Genomic DNA, 19729 nt, shown 5'->3' on the forward strand with positions numbered 1-19729 from the left:
TGTTCTTGAGTCACCGAGTATTAGGTTTTCTCACTAATACTTGGTTAGTTGATATCATATGTGTAGTGATCCAGATTCGGAACTTACACATATGTACCTGACGCGATTCCAGATGGTACATTGGACAACATGCGGTTCTGGATTTATGATAGTGTAACTGCCACTGTTGTTGTCAAATTACAGAAGGGCAAAGGGCAATACAGATTTGTTGATCCAAGGGATCTGCAGAAGTTTAAAGAAAAAAACTCTCAGCACATTCCAGATAATAGCTGAGCCACTTTTTGAGGTGGCTGCCAAGGAGTACACGAGTATGGTAGTGTCTATTATCAGATGCAAGTTTTGGGCCGGTGCGTTGAAAGATGCTGATATTGACTACATGAAGCATGATTGAAGACCAAACTACAAACTGTTGGTGCATTTTGTGACCGTCGTTATGCAATTCCGACTAATTTAGGAGAAATTGTGAAGGGAGCCAACTTTGTCATAGGTGAAGTTAGAACAACTTCACGTGTTGGTGAAGTTAGGAAAACTTCACCATAGTCCCAAGTCTAAGCCCGCGTAGATGTTTATCTATATATATGTATGTTATGATTAGGGTTAGGGAGTTGATCAGAAAAGAGAGAGTGAGAGCAGAAAACTTGTCTAGAGAAAATATATATGGAGAGTCTCGTGGGCAGACCCGAGGTAGAGATCACCTCGGGTCGGCCGTAACATGTTTTCTCTTTCGTTATGTAATGTGTTTTGATTAATGTATAAAGCGGTCTGCTGATTTGTTTATTTCGTTCGTGTGTTTGTTTGTTTGTTTTTAATCGTGTTCTTCGTCTCCAACACCATAAACGAGTCTAAGAGGATTCCGCACTCCTAGACATCATGCGGATCTCGTATTGATCAGCATCGCACCAGGGACTTACAAGTGGTATCAGAGCCTTAGGCTCTTATGCTATGGTTCGAGATCTGCGTTTTGGTGTTTTTGGCCCATTTCAGATCTGATTTTTGTTGGGGAAGACGAAAACGGCGAAGTTACAGGGTTTTGGCGAAGTTGTCGCTAGAATTTTAGGGTTTTGGAGAAGTTAAAGTTTGGTGAAGTTAAAGTTTGGCGAATTAAAGTCTGGCGAAGTTAAAGTAAGGTGAAGTTAAAGTCTGGCGAAGTTAAAGAATTGTGTAGTTATCAGGTGGTGAAGTTATCAGATGGTGAAGTTATCAGGTGGTGAAATTATCTGGTGGTGAAGTTATCAGGTGGTGAAGTTATCAGTTGGCGAAGTTAAAGAGGGGTGAAGTTATCTGATGAAGTTATTAGGTGAAGTTATCAGGTGAAGTTATCGATGTGTTTTCCTTTTTCCTCTTACGTTCAAGATATGGTATTCCCCCCCTCCCCCCCTCCCAAAAAAAGGTATTTTCGGGAAATTTTCGTGAACGAAAATTTTCATATGTCGTTCATATGAAAGGAGTGTGATACTCGTCAATTTCAGGTTAACTCCGTTAATTCGAACTCCGTCAATTCGAACTAAAGATCACTTGATCTATAACACACATCTCATTACATTTAAACTACGGTTTTAAATGACGCTTGACAATCACTACACATGTAGTCTTTGGAGATTGCACCGAAACGCAAACGAGTTGACTCAAATCATTGGTGAACAAACGACAAACATCAAAACAATAATTATTTGATAATTATGTGTTAGGTTTATGTATTATTTGATATTTATATGTAGAACATTAACTCAAGATGCAAAAGTCTATTTTATGCTAGAAAAGTAATAACTAAAAGTAGAGGGGCCATTGTGTAATATGATTATTATTAAATAATATTAACAAAACCCTAAACTCCCTCCCTCTCCCCTCATACGATCGCCCCCGCTCTCCCTCACACCCCCTTGCGACGGCAGCCACCACCACCACCACCATATCACTTCCGTTTTGACCTCGTTTTTCATAATCGGAGCATTCCGCACTTGTCTCTAGTCATCCCTCACCTTCCTCTTGATTGTTTCTGCGTTTTTAAGGTATAAACATAAACCCTAATTTTCGAATATCATGTGTTAAGTGTTCATATGCTTTGTTTTGATTAGATGATGCTTGATTATGCTTCGGTTATTGATTTAAATGATCATGTGTGATTTTGAACGGTGAAAGATTGTTAGATCATTGATTGCTCATAAACCCTAGAGGGTTTACTACTGATTTTTATGAATAATTATGTTTATTGCATGTTTGGGGATATGTCGTATGCCTAGGATGCATGCTAGACGATTGTGTGTGCTTGCTGATTTTTGACAGCAGAGATAGTTAAACTTGAACGAGGTGTAACTTGTTAAATATGAAACCAAACTGGACTATTTATGAGTCTAAAATATAGTACCCTGAGTCTAGTTTTCAGAAAACCCAACCACGCCTGATTTGGAGGTGTTTTGGTTGCTCAAACGATTTAAATGTGATCAAAGGTCAAAACTGGTACTGGACAGATTGTTAAGTTATGTTTAGACGACTGTAACTGAATGTTAATGTGGTAATTGGTCGATATTATCAACACTACAGTGTACTAGGTTGAGTCTAGTTTCTATAAAGTCCAAGTTTGTAATTTTTGGACGTGTAAAAGTTAACTTTTATTATTTTACAAATCTGAAGTGCAAGTCTGAATTGTGAGGTCTGCTGTTAGGCTGTTTTGTAATTATCATGTCTCATAAACTACGAGACCAAATGGGTTAGTTCCACTTCTGGAAGCTAACATATTGAGTTAAGAATCTAATTCAATTGGTCTTGCATTAATTGAAATTACCATTTAACGGGAATAACAAATATCATTCTGTTGTGCATGATTTTGACTGCTGTGAGTTACTGTAATGTTTTGGTCTTTGTGAGAAAACTATGTGGAATAAAAATACAATAAAAATAGTTCTGGAAACCTAACTCATGTATGCTTTTGTGACGATTTTTGGTGAATTAATTGATATGTTATGATCTGTTGAATAGAGTAATCTTTCAAGTAGAAATCTGTCTCGATAAAACTAGCTGCTGAACTATGTGAAAATACATGAAATGTGCTAGTTGCTAGATAATTGCTATGTTTTTGACTAAATTTCCTTTGTGGGGAATGATTGCTAGTAATGTATAATGTTAGTACTTGATACTTACGTAGTTGTTTACACATGAAACGTGTCACCAATGTGTTTTTCGAGTCACACATAATTCACAAACGAAACACGAAACGTATCTCATGCATAGGTATTATGTGCCAAGTCTAGGGACTCAATAATAGTTCCAACACTTAGAAAATCTCATTCTTGTTTTAGAACGCTAGTGAGGATTTTCTGTGACGCGCATCTCTTGGTTGACTTGTTTTTGAATTCTTCGCAAACAGTGAGTTTCACGTTCCCCTTTTACTCTTTTAAACGCTTTTACTTGGGGGAGAATATATACTCCAAAACGCTTTAGATTTTGTTATTAGTTATATATCACTTGTAAGGCTAAGTGGAAAACGAACCAACTAAAGTCCTTCATAACATCGAACCGTTTGGTATTTGTATAATAGCGAGTCACTGTTGAGTAGTACTACTGGGTTTGACAAACCCCACCCAACTCTAAACTCGACTGGAGGTCGAGTGGGTGTAATTTTGGCTAACACATTTTCCATGGTCGTGGTAGACATGGTGACAAGGCAATTGATAAACAGTCAGCTTCGGTGTCGAACACTTAGTAATACTTGTTTTATAGGCTAGCTACCTATCGATATATAATTGACATAACATCATCTGGTAACGCAAACGCAAAACGCAAACACTTAAACGCGAACATTTTCTTTATTTATATATGTGAACTCACCAACCCCGTGTTGACACTTTTAGTATGTTATTCTCAGGTAGCCGAGGCGGGCGCGCGGTATAGGAACATGCATCCCATTGAACTCTAACGTTTTTGCAAACTTGTTTTTAAACTGTTATTAATTGGGTTTTAAGTCGTCCTGCGTGACGCAACACTTGGTTTATGAATTTACGCTTCCGCACTCATTTAAACTTAAATGTTTTCGTGGCTCGAAAACTTTATTTATGGTGTTTGATTATAACTAATGATTCCGATCCTGTTAGTTCACACCCTCTGATGGTAAAACTCCGTTAGTGGATTTTGAGGGTGTCACAGATTGGTATAAAAGCCATTGGTTATAGCGAATTAGAATTTGCATGGATACTAGATTATAACCGCAACGACCCATTAGTTATAATTTCTACGCACTACATATATATTTTATTTAGTCTTTCGTTATCCTTATCTCTTTGCCTCATTCACTCATACGCGCGCATACACGACTTACCTGTAGGGATATCGACGCCACCATCATCATCATCCGACCAGTTGACTCATTCCCATGGAAAGGAACCGCAGCTGCCTACCTCGTCGCCACCCCCGAGTAGTCCCGGAACTAGAAGCCCCTGCATCGAAGAGGTATCGTCTATCTGGAGGCATGTACGACGACGACGTTAGCTGGGATTGGTACCCGAGTCTGATCAGGCGTATGGTTTATCGGGAACAAGTTCCCCCACTACCTCACCCGAGCCGTCCTGCATTCCCCAACACTCTACCACCCATAACCGAGCCAATAGAGCGTGTTCTCGCAGGTGTTGTTTCCTGTTTAGAGCGTGACGCGGGTTTTATGCGCTCGGTGAGAGCGAACGTTTCCGGATTGATAAGAGATGGAACCGAGGCTAGGGAGGAAATTTCCCGCCTGACAGCGGCTATGAAGGAAGTGCAGGATGCTAATGATCAGCAGATGAAGATTATGAGAAAAATGCAAGCAGAGATGACAGATTTGCAAGAGCAACTCCTTGTGGCGAGATCCCGGACAGAGATAGCTCTAGATGTCACACCCTCAAAATCCACTAACGGAGTTTTACCGTCAGAGGGTGTGAACTAACAGGATCGGATTCATTAGTTATAATCAAACCATAAAACAAAGTTTCAAAACCATGAAAACCTTTACGAGTAATTAAATGCGGAAGCGTAAAACCATAGAAACCAATGTTGCGTCACGCAGGACGACTTAAAACCCAATGATAACAGTTAAAATATGTTTGCACAATTAAAAGTGTTTCAAGCAATGCATGATCCTTAACCGCGCGCCCGCCTCGGCTACCTGAGAATAACATACTAAAAGTGTCAACACAAGGTTGGTGAGTTCAGTCGGAGTCTTAGGTGCTTCCCAGTTTTTGATGGCCTCTACCTTACCGGGATCGACATGGATACCATTCTCGTTGATCACATGTCCTAAAAAGTGAACCTCGTGAAGCCAAAAATCACATTTCGAGAGTTTAGCATACAGTTGTTCCTTCTTCAATAATTCCAGAATTACCCGTAAGTGTTCTTCATGGTCAGCTTCGTCCTTGGAGTAGACGAGAATATCATCAATGAAAACAATCACAAACTTGTCGAGGTACGCCTTGCATACTCGATTCATGAGATCCATAAATACGGCTGGTGCGTTGGTTAGGCCAAAAGGCATAACCGAAAACTCGTAGTGACCATACCGTATTCTGAAATCCGTCTTTGAGATATCTTCTTCGCGCACTCTTAGTTGGTGGTAACCAGATCGCAGATCGATCTTCGAGTAATAACTCGATCCTTGAAGCTGGTCAAACAAATCATCAATTCGGGGTAAAGGATAACGGTTCTTGACCGTCACCTTGTTCAACTCCCGGTAGTCGATGCACATGCGGAAAGTCCCGTCTTTCTTTCGGAAAAATAAGACAGGGGCTCCCCATGGTGATGAGATAGGTCGGATAAAACCTTTATCCAATAAATCCTGCAACTGAGTGGACAACTCCTGAAGCTCCGCCGGTGCGAGCCGATACGGGGCTCGTGCTATGGGTGCTGCACCGGGTGTCAACTCGATTTGGAATTGGACTTGTCGTATAGGAGGGAGTCCAGGCAAATCCTCCGGGAAAACTTCCGGAAAATCTCGCACAATCGGTATATCTTCAATTCGCTTCTCCTCCGCGGGTTTCTCAACAATCTGCGCCAAAATTGCCGGATGACCCTTTCGTAGGTACTTCTGCGCCTTCATGAGGGTAATGACGCTGGTGGTCATGCCGCTTCTCTCACCTCGGATCGAAATGATCTCGCCGAAAGGGGTAGTAATGTGGACTATCTTGTCGTGACATATAATCTCCGCTCGGTTCTCGGATAACCAATCCATGCCGACCACGACATCGAAACTACTAAGCGAAAAAGAAATAAGGTCAATATCGAAAACATGACCTGACAGTTTTAACTTACATCCCGCAAGTACATGAGTCGTTACTATAGTCTTACGTCAGCTAATTCAACAGGAAACTTAGCATCTAACGGAGTTGGAGTTAAGTCTAAGAGTTGACTAAAGGCTTTCGACACAAAAATCCTATCAGCTCCAGTGTCAAACAATACAGAAGCAAAACAATCGTTCACAGGGAACTTACCAGTCACCACGTACGGATCATTGCGGGCTTGACCCGACCCAATTACAAAAGCTCTTCCTTTGCCATTGCTTCCACCACTACTGCCACTTCCATTACCTCCATTGTTGTCGTTCTGTTTTAGCTTGGGACAATCTTTCCTGAAATGACCTTCCTGCCCACATTCGAAACATCCCTTCGTCGTCATAGGTGGTTTAGGAGCACCCTTTGCCGCAAGGTCTCCTCTACATTCCTTCGCCTGGTGACCCATCTTTCCGCATCTCTGACACTTGACACGGTCACACGGGCCAACATGATGATAGTTGCACCTATTGCACTTCGGATATGTCCCAGCATATCCGCTCGAACCCTGCCCGCTACCGTTGTTATTGTTGTTGTGACTCTGATTGTTAAAGCTCCGAGTGAATTCGGACTTACGGTAGTGTTGTTACTGTGGGAGGTTCGAGGATGAGGATCTGGTGTTGTCAAACTTTCTCTTTCCGCTGCTCGGGTTGCTGTTGCTGTTGTTGTCATTACTCGGGTTGTCACGGGCTTTAGCGGTTGAACCCCTAGGTGGTAACGCACCTTGGGTCACAGCTTGATCCGTCAGTTTGTGAGCTAAACGGATCGCTTGTTGAATCGTGGCTGGTCTGGAAGACGTCACCATGCCCTGAATTTGCGGTGCTAACCCATCAATATACATTTTAATCCACTTACTCGGCGGATCTACCATCCGCGGACACATCACCGCTAACTTGTGAGAACGGGTAGTGTAGGCTTCGATTTCTGAGCCCACCATCTTCAATGACCAAAATTCTGACTCTAACTTTGCAATCTCTTCTCTCGGACAATACTCTTCTCGCATCATGTTTTTGAACTCCTCCCAGTTCATCGCGTTAGCCAGTTCCAATCCAAGGATCTGCACGTTTGAATTCCACCAAGTGAGGGCAGAATCCTCAAGTGTTCCAGCAGCGAATTTGACCCTACTGGCAGGGGGACAATTACACATCTCAAACGCCGATTCGGCCTTCTCAGCCCAACGCAGGAAGCCTATAGCTCTCTCAGTGCCCTTAAACGTACTGGGCTTGCAGTCAAGGTAATTCTTGAAGGTACACATTCCAATTGGACCTCCAGCTTGGTTCTGAACATGTGCGGCTAAAGCGGCCGCCGCATGGTCGTTCAGCAGAGTTTGGAGTTCAGCTGCAGTCAAGTTGATGTTACCACGTCCGTGTCCAGCGTTTCTTCCAGCCATTTCCTAGAATCACAGTATAAAATGTTAAACATGAATTTTTCTTTCATATTCAACACACCATACATGTAATAAAAAGATAGGTAAGAAAGAAATAAGAAACAACATCACATCACAACCGTATATTAATCTAATTAATAATTCATGATTAAAACCATTGTATTCGCTACAAAGTATTTCCAATCAATCCTTAAAATCATAGAAAATAATAGTTCGGATGGAGACAACCCCTCCATCTAGGTGTTATCATCACTAGATGTCATCATCTGAGGACACCTCTGAGTGTGCCTCCTCCTCAGCCGGTTCTTCCTTCGGTTCTTCTTCAGGTTCCTCCTCGGGATCTTCCTCGGGGTCCTCCTCAGGCTCCTCTTCGGGATCTGCCTCAGGCTCGGCCTCAGGCTCTGCCTCAGGTTCGGCTGCGTTCTGAGCAATTTGCATTTGTAAGACATCGCAACGCTGTAAATCTATCTCGGTTCGGGTCCTTGCTACTTGGAGTTGCTCTTGCAAGTCTATCATCTCGGCTTGCATCTTTCTCATAATCTTTATCTGTTGATCACTAGCCTCTTGCATTTCCTTCATTGTCGCTGCCATGCGGGCAATTTCCTCCTTAGTCTCGGTTCCGTCTTTTAACAGTCCGGAAACGTTAGCTCTCGTATAGCGCATATAACCCACGTCACGCTCCAAGCATGAAACAACAGCTGCGAGAACTCGCTCTACAGGTTCGGTTATGGGTGGTAGGGTGTTGGGATAAGCAGGGTGATTCGGGTGAGGTAAAGGGGGAACTTGTTCGCGATAGACCATACGTCTGATCATATTAGGGTACCAATCCCAGCTAACTTCATTTTCGTACATGCCTCCGGATAAGCGGTACCTCTTCGGTGCGGGAGCTTCGAGTTCCAGGACTACACGGGGTGGTGATGCGGTAGGTAACTGCGGTTCCTTCCCGTGAGCATGAGTCATCGGATCGGATGATGATGATGATGGCGGCGTCAACATTCCTACAGGTAAGCCGTGTATGCGCGCACGTATGAGTGAAAGAGGTAAAGAGATAAGATAACAAAGACTACACAAACTTATGCAGTGCGTATCATTATAACTAATGGGTCGTCGCGGTTATAGTCTAGTATGCATGCAGCTTCTAGTTCGCTATAACCAATGGCTCTGATACCAATCTGTCACACCCTCAAAATCCACTAACGGAGTTTTACCGTCAGAGGGTGTGAACTAACATGATCGGATTCATTAGTTATAATCAAACCATAAAACAAAGTTTCAAAACCATGAAAACCTTTACGAGTAATTAAATGCGGAAGCGTAAAACCATAGAAACCAATGTTGCGTCACGCAGGACGACTTAAAACCCAATGATAACAGTTAAAATAAGTTTGCACAATTAAAAGTGTTTCAAGCAATGCATGATCCTAAACCGCGCGCCCGCCTCGGCTACCTGAGAATAACATACTAAAAGTGTCAACACAAGGTTGGTGAGTTCACAAGTTTATATAAAATAAAGCGTTTAGCGTTTGCGTTCAGCGTTTTGCGTTACAGCGCTTTGCGTTACCAGATAGTGTTATGTCAATTATATATCTATAGGTAGCAAGCCTATAAAACAAGTATCACTAAGTGTTCGACACCGAAGCTGACTGTTTATCATTTGCCTTGCCACCAGGTCTATCCCGACCATGGTATGTGTTTAGCCAAGATTACACCCACTCGACCTCCAGTCGAGTTTAGCGTTGGGTGGGGTTTGTCAAACCCAGTAGTACTACTCAACAATGACTCGCTATTGTCCAATATTAAACGGTTCGATGTGAATGAAGGACTTTAGTTATTGCGTTTGCCACTTAGTCTTTACAAGTGATATATAATCTTTATTAACAAAATCTTAAATGCGTTTTCGGAGTATGTTATCTCCCCCAAGTGAAAAGCGTTTAAAAAGTTTAAAAGGGGAAAGTGAAACTCACTGTTTGCGAAGTATTCCCAAAATAATTCACCAAGATGCGCGTCACAGAAAAACTCTCCTAGCGTTCTAAAACAACATAGAGATTTTTCTAAGTGTCGGAATATTATCGAGTCTCTAGACCCGGCACATAATATCTATGCACACAACATGTTTCGTGTTTCGTTTGTGAATCGTGTGTGACTTTAACAAGTGTAGTTGTGATACGTTACATGTGTAAGCAATTATTTACGTGTCATGTATTCATAATGTACATCACTAGCAATTACTCCCCGTAAGGGCAATTTGGTCAACACATAACAATTAACTAGCAATTATTCAACATGAGAGCAATTTGGTCAAATCTTGACAATCAATTAGCAATCACGTTGTTTCATGCAACTTTCACAAAGCTCAGCAACTAGTTTCTTAACGACAGAATTCTACTTGAAAAACTAGTCTATCCCACAGATCATAGCATCACAATTAATTTACCAAAAATAATCACAAAAGCATATATGTCTTAGGTTTCCAGAACATATTTTATTATATTTTTATTCCACATAGGTTTCTCACAATAACCAAATCATTACAGCAAACTCATAACAGTAAAATTCATGCGCAACAGAATGTTATTTGAAATTCCCGTTAAACGAAAAATACAATAAATGCAAGACCACTTGGGTTAGGTTCCTAACTCAATAAGTCAACTTCCAGAAGTGGAACCAACCCAATTGGTCTCGTAGTTCATGAGATATAATATTTACAAAACAACCTAACAGCAGGTCTAACAACTCAGCTTTGCACAACGTTTTTGTAAAATCATAAAAGTTAACTTTTACACGTCCAAAAATTGCAAATTTATATTCTTTAGAAACTAGACTCAACCTAGTTTACTGTAGTACCAATAATCTCAACCAATTTTCATATTTACACCCCGTTATAGTCAATTAAACATCAACAACACAATCTGTCCAGAAACTGTTTGCATCCAAACTTAACATATTAACTATCTATGGACCATCATTCGTTCATATAACACTCTAGACTCCATAATCACTATCCACGCACATCAATTACACATTACATACATGATTAGGGTTTTTGTTTGAACTCAAACCAAAGACACAAGAAATTAACATGTAACAATATCCATTCTAGTTATCAAATCATCATCAAATCAACAACAATCATATGAACACATTACACACATAAATCGGCCCCTAGGGTTTTCATTTAACCCATTAAACATCGAAATTAAGTATAAGGGATGCAAGGGATAGCCGTTTATACCTTCCTAGCACCTTAATCTTCAATCAAAAGCTTGAAAACTTGGTTGTATGTGTGTGTGTGAATGGCGGCAGCCAAGGGAGCCAAGGGAGAGGGGTTCCGATCGGGGTAGAGGGAGGAGAGAAAGAATGAGTTAGGGTTTAGGTTTATTATTATTATTAATAATAATAATATGTTACACTCAAGTTCCTCAACTTTCGATTGTTGCTTTTCTAGCTTAACTAACTAGTTCTAGTACATTGAGTTAACGTTTATAACGATGTTATCACACAACACATAAGTCTAACACATAATTATCACATAATTACTGTTTTGACGTTTTTCGTTTATTCACCAATCATTTGCGTCAACTCGTTTGCGTTTCGGTGCAATTCCCGAAAGACTACACATGTAGTAAGTGTTAAGCGTCATTTAAACCCTAGCTTAAATGTAATGAGATGTGCGTTATAGATGCAGTGATCTTTAAGTTTGAATTGACGGAGTTGAGTTAACGGAGTTAACGGAGTTAACCTGAATTGACGATTGTCACACTAGAGCGTTGCGATATCTTACAGACGCAAATTGCCCAGAATGCAGCAGAACCTGAGGAAGAACCTGAGGAGGAACCCGAGGAAGATCCCGAGGAGTAATCCGAAGAGGAACCGGAGGAAGAACCGGAGGAAGAACCGGCTGAGCCGGAGGCACACTCAGAGGTTTCCTCAGATGATGACATCCGAGGATGATAACACCTAGATGGAGGGGTTGTCTCCATCCAAACTATTATTTTCTATGATTTTAAGGATTGGTTTTAAATACTTTGTAGCGAATACAATGGTTTTAATCATGAATTATTATTTGGATTATAATATGGTTGTGATGTGATGTTTACTTCTTTTATCTTTTCTTTCTTACCTACCTTTTATTACATGTATGGTATGTTCCATATGAAACCAGGAATTCATGTCTAACATTTTATGCTGTGATTCTAGGAGATGGCTGGAAGAAACACTGGACACGGTCGCGGTAACATCAACCTAACCGCAGCAGAACTCCAAACCCTATTGAATGACCATGCGGTGGTAGCTCTAGCCGCACATGTTCAGAATCAAGCCTGAGGTCCAGCCGGAGCCTGTACTTTCAAGAACTACCTGGATTGCAAGCCCAATTCGTATAAGGGCACTGAGGGAGCCATAGTTTTCCTGCGTTGGGCTGAGAAGGCAGAGTCAGCTTTCGAGATGTGTAACTGTCCACCCGCCAGCAGGGTCAAATTTGCTACTGGAACACTGGAAGATTCTGCCCTCACTTGGTGGAACTCCAATATGTAAATTCTTGGATTGGAATTGGCGAACGCTATGAACTGGGAAGAGTTCAAGAATATGATGCGGGAAGAGTATTTTCTTAGAGAGGAAATCGCGAAGTTGGAATCTGAGTTTTGGTCGTTGAAAATGGTGGGTTCCGAGATTGAAGCCTACATCACCCGTTCCCATGAGCTAGCAGTAATGTGTCCACGAATGGTAGACCCGCCGAGTAAGAGGATCGAGATGTATATCGATGGTTTGGTACCACAAATTCAGGGTATGGTGACATCTTCCAAACCGGCTACAATTCAACAAGCGATCCGATTAGCCCACAAACTGACGGACCAGGCAGTGACACAAGGTGCGTTCCCACCTAGAGGTTCAACCTCTAAAACCCGAGACAACTCAATCACTGACAACAACAACAACTCGGGTAATGGAAAGAGGAAATTTGACAACACCAGGTCCTCATCATCGAACCCCCCACAGCAACAACACTACCGGAAAACCGTACTCGCTCGGAGCTTCAATAATCAGGGTTCCAACAATAACAAAAACGGTGTCGGGCGGGGTTCGAGTGGCTATGCTGGGAAGTACCCGAAATGCAACAAGTGAAACAATCACCGTGCTGGCGCATGCGACCGTATCAAGTGTCTGAGATGCGGAAAAATGGGTCATCAGGCCAAAGACTGTAGGGGAGACCTAGCGGCAAAGGGTGCTCCTAAACAGCCTACGGCGACTAAAGGGTGCTTCGAGTGTGGTCAAGAGGGTCATTTCAGGAAGGACTGCCCCAAACTAAAGCAGAGTGAGAACAATGGAGGCAGCAACAGTGGCGGAAGTAGTGGTAAAGGTAGAGCTTTCGTCATTGGGTCGGGCCAGGCCCACAGCGATCCGAATGTGGTTACCGGTAAGTTTCCTGTGAACGACTGTTTTGCTTCTATTTTGTTTGACACTGGAGCTGATAGGAGTTTTGTATCGAAAGCCTTTAGTAAACTCTTAGACTTAACTCCAACCTCGTTAGATGCTATGTTTCCTGTTGAATTAGCTGACGGTAAGTCTATAGAAACAACTCATGTACTTGCGGGATGTAAGTTGAAACTATCGGGTCATACTTTTGATATCAACCTCATACCCTTTTCACTTGGTAGTTTCGATGTCGTTGTCGGCATGGACTGGCTATCCGAGAACCGAGCTGAGATTATATGTCATGACAAGATAGTCCACATTACTACCTCTTCCGGTGAAATCATCTCGATACATGGCGAGAAGAGCGGCATGACTACAAGTGTTATCACCCTCATGAAGGCGCAGAAATATTCACGAAAGGGTCATCCAGCAATTTTAGCCCATATTGTCGAGAAACCCGCGGAGGATAAGCGAATCGAAGACATACCGATTGTGAGAGATATTCCGGAAGTCTTCCCGGAGGATCTGCCTGGACTCCCACCTATTCGACAAGTCGAGTTCCAAATCGAATTGACCCCCTGTGCTGCACCCATAGCACGAGCCCCGTATCGGCTCGCACCGGCAGAGCTTCAGGAGTTGTCCACTCAATTGCAAGATTTGTTGGATAAAGGTTTTATCCGATCTAGCTCATCACCATGGGGAGCCCCTGTCTTATTTGTTCGAAAGAAGGACGGGACTTTCCGCATGTGCATCGACTACCGAGAGCTGAATAAGGTGACGATCAAGAACCGTTATCCCTTACCCCGAATTGATGATCTGTTCGACCAGCTGCAAGGATCAAGTTACTACTCGAAAATCGATCTGAGATCTGGTTACCATCAATTAAGAGTGCACGAAGAAAACATTTCAAAGACGGCTTTCAGAACTCGGTACGGTCACTACGAGTTTTCGGTTATGCCTTTTGGCTTTACCAACGCACCGGCCGTATTTATGGACCTCATGAATCGAGTATGCAAGGCGTACCTCGACAAGTTTGTGATTGTTTTTATTGATGATATCCTCGTCTACTCCAAGAACAAGACCGACCATGAAGAACACCTGAGTTAATCCTGGAATTGCTAAAGAAGGAACAACTGTACGCTAAACTCTAGAAATGTGAATTTTGGCTTCGCGAGGTTCATTTCTTAGGACATGTGATCAATGAGAATGGTATCCATGTCGATCCCGGTAAGGTATAGGCCATCAAAAACTGGGAAGTACCTAAGACTCCAACTGAGGTGCGACAATTCCTAGGACTGGCTGGCTACTACCGACGTTTCATCGAGGGATTTTCAAAGATTGCTCAACCCCGTCACCGCCTTGACACACAAGGGTACTAAGTACAATTGGGGTGACGCGCATGAATTTGCCTTCCAACTGTTGAAAACCAAACTCTGTAGAGCACCTATCCTAGCCCTCCCCGAGGGAACGGAAAACTTTGAAATGCACTGCGATGCATCGATACAGGGTCTCGGTTGCGTCTTAATGCAACTCGAGAAAGTTATAGCCTATGCCTCTCGACAACTAAGGATTCACGAGAAGAACTACACGACCCATGACTTGGAACACGGAGCTATGGTGTTTGCTCTTAAGATATGGAGGCATTACTTGTACGGTACCAAGTTTACCATTTACACCGACCACAAGAGTCTCCAGCATATCAACGATTAGAAGGAGCTGAACATGCGACAACGTCGTTGGGTCGAGCTGCTTAAGGAATATGACTATGCCATCAAGTACCACCCTGGCAAGGCCAATGTAGTGGCCGATGCTCTCAGCCGAAAAGAAACCGATAAACGTAGACGAGTGCGAGCATTACAACTCACGATTCATGCCAACTTACCCGATCAGATTCGCGATGCGCAACTCGAAGCCTTGAAAGACGATAATCTCCCATCAGAACTCATGCGAGGCATGAACAAGCTACTTGACACCAAATCGGATGGGGTTCGATATTTCGAAAACCGGATTTGGGTCCCTCGATACGGAGAGTTGAGAACTCTAGTGATGGACGAAGCACACAAGTCCCGATATTCCATCCACCCTGGCTCAAATAAAATGTACCATGACCTAAAGGCACTTTACTGGTGGCCAAACATGAAAGCCGACATTTCCATCTACGTGAGCAAATGTTTGACTTGTGCAAGAGTCAAAATAGAATATCAGAAACCATCTGGTCTGCTACAGCAAGCGAAACTTCCAACGTGGAAATGGGAACACATTTCCATGGATTTCATCACGGGATTACCCAAAACACCGACGGGATGCGATACCATCTGGGTGATCGTTGACCGGTTGACTAAGTCTGCACACTTCTTAGCAATCAAGGAATCGGACAAAATGGAAAGACTGACTTGCATCTATATGAAAGAAGTAGTGTCTAGACACAGAGTGCCTGTCTCAATCATATCTGATCGAGATTCCCGTTTCACTTCGCACTTCTGGAAGTCACTACAGAGTGCATTAGGCACCCGCCTTGATTTGAGCACAACATATCATCCTCAGACGGATGGGCAAAGTGAGCGCACCATTCAGACCTTGGAGGACATGTTGCGTGCATGCGTGTTGGATTTCGGAAAAAGTTGGGAACCTCACTTGCCTTTGGTAGAGTTTTCGTATAATAACAGTTACCACACAAGCATTAAAGCAGCGCTGTTTGAAGCGTTGTACGGACGAAAGTGTCGATCACCTCTCTGCTGGGCAGAGGTGGGTGATAGCCAAATCACCGGTCCAGAATTAGTACTAGCGACCTCTGAAAAGATTGTCCAAATCCGAAACCGCATGGTAGCAGCTCGAGATCGCCAAAAGAGTTACGCCGACAAGGGGCGAAAGCCTCTTGAATTTCAAGTAAACGGCCAAATATTACTCAAAGTCTCACATTGGAAAGGTGTGGTTCGCTTCGGAAAGCGAAACAAACTCAATCCACGATACGTTGGCCCTTACAGGATAACTGAGCGCATTGGTCCGGTAGCGTACCGACTGGATTTACCAACGGAACTCAGTAGCGTACACAATGTATTCCATGTATCCAACTTGAAGAAATGCCTTTCCGATGAAACCCAAGCAGTTCCTTTGGACGAGTTGCAAGTTGATGAACAGCTACGATTCATCGAAGAACTAGTCGAAGTTTTGGATTGGGAAACCAAGACACTCAAGCACAGCAAAATTCCAATCGTTAAGGTTCGTTGGAACTCGAGACGTGGACCAGAGTTCACGTGGGAACGCGAGGACCAAATGATGAAAAATTATCCTCACCTTTTTGAAGGGTTGACCAAACACCGAAAAACGCGAAAGCCGTCAAACCGTTAGAAATCACCAGAGGTATGAATTAAATTTCGGGACGAAATTTCTTTCTACTAGGGGATGATATGACAAACTGAAAATTTTTCTTGCTTTTTCAAACACCTATCGCGACTTGACTCAAATTTTCGGGACCAAATTCTTTCAACATGGGAATGATGTGACACTCGTCAATTTCAGGTTAACTCCGTTAATTCGAACACCGTCAATTCAAACTTAAGATCACTTGATCTATAACGCATATCTCATTACATTTAAACTAGGGTTTTAAATGACGCTTGACAATCACTACACATGTAGTCTTTCGGGTTTGCACCGAAACGCAAACGAGTTGACTCAAACCATTGGTGAACAAACGACACACATCAAAACAATAATTATTTGATAATTATGTGTTAGGTTTATGTATTATTTGATATTTATATGTAGAACATTAACTCAAGATGCAAAAGTCTATTTTATGCTAGAAAAGTAATAACTAAAAGTAGGGGGGCCATTGTGTAATATGATTATTATTAAATAATATTAACAAAACCCTAACCTCCTTCCCTCTCCCCTCATACGATCGCCCCCCCCCCCCCTCTCCCTCACACCCCCTTGCGACGGCAGCCACCACCACCACCATATCACTTCCGTTTTGACCTCGTTTTTCATAATCGGAGCATCCCGCACTTGTTTCTAGTCATCCCTCACATTCCTCTTGATTGTTTCTGCGTTTTTAAGGTATAAACATAAACCCTAATTTTCGAATATCATGTGTTAAGTGTTCATATACTTTGTTTTGATTAGATGATGCTTGATTATGCTTCGGTTATTGATTTAAATGATCATGTGTGATTTTGAACGGTGAAAGATTGTTAGATCATTGATTGTTCGTAAACCCTAGAGGGTTTACTACTGATTTTTATGGATAATTATGTTCATTGCATGTTTGGGGATATGTCGTATGCTTAGGATGCATGCCAGACGATTGTGTGTGCTTGCTGATTTTTGACAGCTGAGATAGTTAAACTTGAACGAGGTGTAACTTGTTAAATATGAAACCAAACTGGACTATTTATGGGTCTAAAAGGTAGTACTCTGAGTCTAGTTTTCAGAGAACCCAAGCACGCCTGATTTGGAGGTGTTTTGGTTGCTCAAACGATTTAAATGTGATCAAAGGTGAAAACTGGTACTGGACAGATTGTTAAGTTATGTTTGGATGACTGTAACTGAATGTTAATGTGGTAATTGGTCGATATTATTAACACTAATGTGTACTAGGTTGAGTCTAGTTTCTATAAAGTCCAAGTTTGTAATTTTTGGACGTGTAAAAGTTAACTTTTATTATTTTATAAAACTGAAGTGCAAGTCTGAATTTTGAAGTATGCTGTTAGGCTGTTTTGTAATTATCATATCTCATAAACTACAAGACCAAATGGGTTAGTTCAACTTCTGGAAGCTAACATATTGAGTTAAGAATCTAACTCAATTGGTCTTGCATTAATTGAAATTACCATTTAACGGTAATAACAAATATCATTCTGTTGCGCATGATTTTGACTGCTGTGAGTTACTGTAATGTTTTGGTCTTTGTGAGAAAAATATGTGGAATAAAAATACAATAAAAATAGTTCTGGAAACCTAACTCATATATGCTTTTGTGATGAATTTTGGTGAATTAATTGATATGTTATGATCTGTTGAATAGAGTAATCTGTCAAGTAGAAATCTGTCTTGATAAAACTAGCTGCTGAACTATGTCAAAATACATGAAACGTGCTTGTTGCTAGATAATTGCTATGTTTTGACTAAATTGCCCTTGTGGGGAATGATTGCTAGTAATGTATAATGTTAGTACTTGATACTTATGTAGTTGTTTACACATGAAACGTGTCACCAATGTGTTTGTCGAGTCACACATAATTTACAAACGAAACACGAAACGTAACTCATGCATAGGTATTATGTGCCGAGTCTAGAGACTCAATAATAGTTTCAACACTTAGAAAATCACATTCTTGTTTAGAACGCTAGTGAGGATTTTCTGTGACGCGCATCTCTCGGTTGACTTGTTTTTGAATTCTTCGCAAACAGTGAGTTTCACGTTCCCCTTTTACTCTTTCAAACGCTTTTACTTGGGGGAGAATACATACTCCAAAACGCTTTAGATTTTGTTATTAGTTATATATCACTTGTAAGGCTAAGTGGCAAACGAACCAACTAAAGTCCTTCATAACATCGAACCATTTAGTATTTGTATAATAGCGAGTCACTGTTGAGTAGTACTACTGGGTTTGACAAACCCCACCCAACTCTAAGTCGTCCTGCGTGACGCAACACTTAGTTTTTGAATTTACGCTTCCGCACACATTTAAACTTAAATGTTTTCGTGGTTTGAAAACTTTGTTTATGGTGTTTGATTATAACTAATGATTCCGATCCTGTTAGTTCACACCCTCTGACGGTAAAACTCCGTTAGTGGATTTTGAGGGTGTGACAAGGAGGATCATTGCGGAAAAAAATGGTGATAATATTTTTGGAGATCATGGATGCTCGGGTAATAAAGGTGATGGAGGCTTGGTTAAGCTTTTGATGATTAATACAGGGCATGTGTGTTAGATTCTGTCAAAGTGGTTTGTGATGAAACTGATCACTTGTTGTTGAGTAGATGAAGATTGAACCTTATCTTATAAACCGATTATGGTTGAGATGATTAATTAGGCACCGGGTTGCAGATCAAGGATCTCGATCGATGTAATTTGGATGGGCTTACACAGAAGGGGAGATCTGATATGGAAGACGTCGGGTGATTGATAGATTTGTGAAGCTACAAGATAGATTCGGACACTGCTGGTGGAAGACAGGATTGGTGTTGCGTATATATGTGAAGTTCAACCTTGGAGATCACAGTGCAATGTCTGAAAATCGAGTCCTACCAGAAGAAGAACACAGAAGAGCAACAGACAAGGGGGAGTCTGTTTGTGCATGTTTTGTAACATATGATCTTTTGTGTTTGTTAGAAATGAGAGCAAAAGTCAAGGGGTACTCTGTCGGTGCATTTTGTGACCGTTGCTATGCAATTCCGACTATTTGGGGAGAAGTTGTGGAGGGAGCCAACTTCGTCATAGGTGAAGTTAGAACAACTTCGCGTGTTGGTGAAGTTAGAACAACTTCACCTGTTGGTGAAGTTAGGACAACTTCACCATATGCCCAAGCCCAAGCCCGCGTAGATGTTTACCTATATATATGTATGTTATGTTTAGGGTTAGGGAGTTGATCAAAAAAGAGAGAGTGAGAGCAGAAAGTTGTCTAGAGAAAACAA

The sequence above is a fragment of the Bidens hawaiensis genome, unplaced genomic scaffold, assembly GCF_021521415.1.
Source record: "Bidens hawaiensis isolate Kalapana, Puna unplaced genomic scaffold, B.hawaiensis_p1.1 tig00053378_1, whole genome shotgun sequence".
NCBI classification, from domain to species: domain Eukaryota; kingdom Viridiplantae; phylum Streptophyta; class Magnoliopsida; order Asterales; family Asteraceae; genus Bidens; species Bidens hawaiensis.